The sequence below is a fragment of the Schistocerca nitens genome, chromosome 7, assembly GCF_023898315.1.
Source record: "Schistocerca nitens isolate TAMUIC-IGC-003100 chromosome 7, iqSchNite1.1, whole genome shotgun sequence".
Taxonomy (NCBI): Eukaryota; Metazoa; Arthropoda; class Insecta; order Orthoptera; family Acrididae; genus Schistocerca; species Schistocerca nitens.
In genome coordinates, this window is record NC_064620.1 from 310,338,825 (window position 1) to 310,343,824 (window position 5,000).

A 5,000-nucleotide genomic window follows, 5' to 3' on the forward strand; every position below is an offset into this window, starting at 1 on the left:
GCAGGCTAGAGTCTCGTTCGTTATCGGAATTAACCAGACAAATCGCTCCACCAACTAAGAACGGCCATGCACCACCACCCACCGAATCAAGAAAGAGCTATCAATCTGTCAATCCTTCCGGTGTCCGGGCCTGGTGAGGTTTCCCGTGTTGAGTCAAATTAAGCCGCAGGCTCCACTCCTGGTGGTGCCCTTCCGTCAATTCCTTTAAGTTTCAGCTTTGCAACCATACTTCCCCCGGAACCCAAAAGCTTTGGTTTCCCCGAGGCTGCCCGCCGAGTCATCGGAGGAACTGCGGCGGATCGCTGGCTGGCATCGTTTATGGTTAGAACTAGGGCGGTATCTGATCGCCTTCGAACCTCTAACTTTCGTTCTTGATTAATGAAAACATACTTGGCAAATGCTTTCGCTTCTGTTCGTCTTGCGACGATCCAAGAATTTCACCTCTAACGTCGCAATACGAATGCCCCCGCCTGTCCCTATTAATCATTACCTCGGGTTCCGAAAACCAACAAAATAGAACCGGGGTCCTATTCCATTATTCCATGCACACAGTATTCAGGCGGGCTTGCCTGCTTTAAGCACTCTAATTTGTTCAAAGTAAACGTGCCGGCCCACCGAGACACTCAATAAAGAGCACCCTGGTAGGATTTCAACGGGGTCCGCCTCGGGACGCACGAGCACGCACGAGGCGGCCGCACGCCTTCGGCTCGCCCCACCGGCAGGACGTCCCACGATACATGCCAGTTAAACACCGACGGGCGGTGAACCAACAGCGTGGGACACAAATCCAACTACGAGCTTTTTAACCGCAACAACTTTAATATACGCTATTGGAGCTGGAATTACCGCGGCTGCTGGCACCAGACTTGCCCTCCAATAGATACTCGTTAAAGGATTTAAAGTGTACTCATTCCGATTACGGGGCCTCGGATGAGTCCCGTATCGTTATTTTTCGTCACTACCTCCCCGTGCCGGGAGTGGGTAATTTGCGCGCCTGCTGCCTTCCTTGGATGTGGTAGCCGTTTCTCAGGCTCCCTCTCCGGAATCGAACCCTGATTCCCCGTTACCCGTTACAACCATGGTAGGCGCAGAACCTACCATCGACAGTTGATAAGGCAGACATTTGAAAGATGCGTCGCCGGTACGAGGACCGTGCGATCAGCCCAAAGTTATTCAGAGTCACCAAGGCAAACGGACCGGACGAGCCGACCGATTGGTTTTGATCTAATAAAAGCGTCCCTTCCATCTCTGGTCGGGACTCTGTTTGCATGTATTAGCTCTAGAATTACCACAGTTATCCAAGTAACGTGGGTACGATCTAAGGAACCATAACTGATTTAATGAGCCATTCGCGGTTTCACCTTAATGCGGCTTGTACTGAGACATGCATGGCTTAATCTTTGAGACAAGCATATGACTACTGGCAGGATCAACCAGGGAGCTGCGTCAACTAGAGCTGAGCAGCCGGCCGCCCGGGAGTGTGTCCCGGAGGCCCGCGCGAACACGCAAGCGTCCGCTCAATTATTCCGCAAACAGGAGGAGGCTGGGCTCCCCTGCACGATACACCTCGAAACCCTCTCAGGTCCCGGCGGCGCGCAGCGCCGTCCTAAGTACTTGGTCGGGTTCGAGAGAGGCGCAATCGCCCGGAGATAGGCGAGTAGACGCTTTCAGTGCGACCACCCGTGCTCCCAACTGAGCTTGCCGCTGCCGACAGAGGCCCGGGAGCGTGCTGTCGTGGTGTTGCCGGCGGGAGACAACACGCGGCCACAAACAGTGGCCGGGCAGCTCCAACGCCAGCGCCACAGAGGGGCAGAGCCCCACTTGGGTGCCAAAGCGAACTCTCCCAGCACAGCGCACGCGCCAACACATCCGCACAGCTGCGATACAAACCACCTGCGAGAACCGCGGGGGCGACCGAGCAGCAGACGGCGTCGCGGCGCCGAGTGCCGGGCGGCGGCGCATCCTCAACGCACACAGTCCTCAATCGGACCAGCACACTGCAGATATCCACCGCGCTTCGCACCGGGCCCGCGAGGACCCACTTTGGCCGCACGGCGCCGCGCGCTGGGTGCGCCGGCGCGCAGCTGCGCCGCCTGCCGCGTCCGTCGGCCGGCGCGCCTGCCACTGGGCGCCCCCACCAGCCGGCTGTAGCGCGTGCGCCCACGCAGCGCGCGGCCAGCACGCCGGGCGCTCCCCCCTCACCGGCCGGGGACGGTCCCACCCAGCCACCGCCGCGTATCGCTTCATACCCACATGCCCACTCACGTTCGTGGGTATGACGGGTGTCGCTGAAGCAACCAGTTAATACCTGTACCGATTTTCGCAATCAATGATTCACCTCCAGCGTAAACAACCGCGCAACAACGGATTTCCGGTTCATTTGCGTAACTTGGGCAGCAAACGTAGACGTCCATCTACATTTGCAAATTCAGTGGGTCTTGCATGCCTGGATGATATGCGTCACGACACGCCACATCAGCCCACATACATGCTGCGACGTATGCACGAGAGAACACGTGGAAGGTGGCCCGCGTACGTATGCGAATGCCATTGCACAGCTGCGAAGCTCATTGAACACGCAAACTCCCGCCTGACGAACTAGAGGCGACAGGGGGGCGATATACGTCTTACAGCAGTACACATTACAGTGGATAGCGGGACCATGTGGAACGTACGCAACACTCGCTAGATGTTGTGAGGGTACGCACCGTAACATGAATCAATACGCAGGACACCAGAGAGTGCGAGCACTGACCTATGTTGAGAGGGTTGCGATTAGGCAACGCTACATGAATGTTTCAATTCATATAACAATTACAGGTCAGGTTAGGGCGCAACGTGGGTTAGGTTAGGGCCCAACGTAGGTTAGGTTAGGGCCCAACGTAGGTTAGGTTAGGGCCCAACGTAGGTTAGGTTAGGGCCCAACGTAGGTTAGGTTAGGGCCCAACGTAGGTTAGGTTAGGGCCCAACGTAGGTTAGGTTAGGGCCCAACGTAGGTTAGGTTAGGGCCCAACGTAGGTTAGGTTAGGGCCCAACGTAGGTTAGGTTAGGGCCCAACGTAGGTTAGGTTAGGGCCCAACGTAGGTTAGGTTAGGGCCCAACGTAGGTTAGGTTAAGGCGCAACATAGGTTAGGTTAAGGCGCAACATAGGTTAGGTTAAGGCGCAACATAGGTTAGGTTAAGGCGCAACATAGGTTAGGTTAAGGCGCAACGTAGGTTAGGTTAAGGCGCAACGTAGGTTAGGTTAAGGCGCAACGTAGGTTAGGTTAAGGCGCAACATAGGTTAGGTTAAGGCGCAACATAGGTTAGGTTAAGGCGCAACATAGGCTAGGTTAAGGCGCAACATAGGTTAGGTTAAGGCGCAACATAGGTTAGGTTAAGGCGCAACATAGGTTAGGTTAAGGCGCAACATAGGTTAGGTTAAGGCGCAACATAGGTTAGGTTAAGGCGCAACATAGGTTAGGTTAAGGCGCAACATAGGTTAGGTTAAGGCGCAACATAGGTTAGGTTAAGGCGCAACATAGGTTAGGTTAAGGCGCAACATAGGTTAGGTTAAGGCGCAACATAGGTTAGGTTAAGGCGCAACATAGGTTAGGTTAAGGCGCAACATAGGTTAGGTTAAGGCGCAACATAGGTTAGGTTAAGGCGCAACATAGGTTAGGTTAAGGCGCAACATAGGTTAGGTTAAGGCGCAACATAGGTTAGGTTAAGGCGCAACATAGGTTAGGTTAAGGCGCAACATAGGTTAGGTTAAGGCGCAACATAGGTTAGGTTAAGGCGCAACATAGGTTAGGTTAAGGCGCAACATAGGTTAGGTTAAGGCGCAACATAGGTTAGGTTAAGGTGCAACATAGGTTAGGTTAAGGGATGGTGTATGAGGGGGGAGGGGACGAGGTTCGTTCATAGTGATGATGGTAAGTGGACGCCTGAGGCACCCTGAGATGTGTCACGTCAGGATGCACCTTTGGCTCAGGGGAGGTGGTGCGCCGGTTCTGTGGGTGTGGCAAGGGAGTGGCAGACCTGTGTCTTTCATTTCTGCCATTGCTTATATGCTGTGAGACACGCCAGTGTGGTGGTGTTGGCTGCACCCCTGTGTAGCACATGTGTGGGTGTTTGTGGCTTATCTGCGTAATGATGGTTGTTGGAAGTGTGAGATATTCTGTTTTTGGGGTGGACCTCCTGGTTTTGTTATCATAGTGTGAATGGTGTAATGTGGCGGAGAGGATGCACTGGATGTTGTTCCATGGTGGTGCTTAGATATTGTGTCTGTTACAGCCAGAGAGTAGTGTGTGATAGGGTGTCTGGGTGACGTGTAGTTCACATTGTGTGCACAGACTGTCAGCATGTATAGGGACAGTTGTATGTCGTATGTCATCTATATTCCGATGGCTCTGCATCTATTAGTTATCAGCTCCATGTATCAGTTTAATCTGGTTGCAGTCTCGTGGTGTTCTATCTCTGTACAGTAGTAGAGGTGCGACTGCACTACGTAGCTACCCCTTGCGGCAGCTTTCCCCGGTGTATGGCATATGATTATCAGCAATGAGTCGATTAGTGACAACTGGTCGTGTGACAACGTCACATGTCTGCGGGTGGGATACGCTACAACCTGCTTGTGGGTCAGGGCTCAGTAATGCTCTCCTCACACTGAGCGCTCGGACCGTCATTACCCGTCTGCGTGATATATTGCGGAGCGCTTTTAGCCATTGCCAGAGTCTTTGCGACTGCGAGTGCAACGCCCATGGGGACCGATATGGTAGGGGCGCTTCCTAGCTGATCGCTCAGCATCGGAATCCGTACTGTGAGCACGCAATCGCGCACAGACTTAGAGCATGTGTAGGGACAGCGGGAATTTCGCATCTTGGATAAAACGCTTCATGAAACGGATGATATAGGGGTGGATTGCAACTTACGACTGCGAGAAAAGTCCGCCGTTCATCCGCTGGAGTTGCAATTTGGGCAGGTGACGTGAGGCACGTACGGGGGCGGGTGGCGTGATT

The 5,000-nt window shown here is 53.8% G+C and overlaps 1 non-coding gene across 1 annotated transcript in view; it reads right to left on the reverse strand.

Annotated features, from left to right (window-relative positions):
* Positions 1–1,440, reverse strand: part of LOC126197238 (small subunit ribosomal RNA) — a 1,909-nt gene extending 469 nt beyond the window's left edge. Inside the window, exon 1 of the ribosomal RNA XR_007539619.1 lies at positions 1–1,440. This exon is cut by the window's left edge and continues 469 nt beyond it. This is a non-coding gene — a ribosomal RNA (small subunit ribosomal RNA).
* Between the last annotated feature and the right edge of the window lie 3,560 nt (positions 1,441–5,000).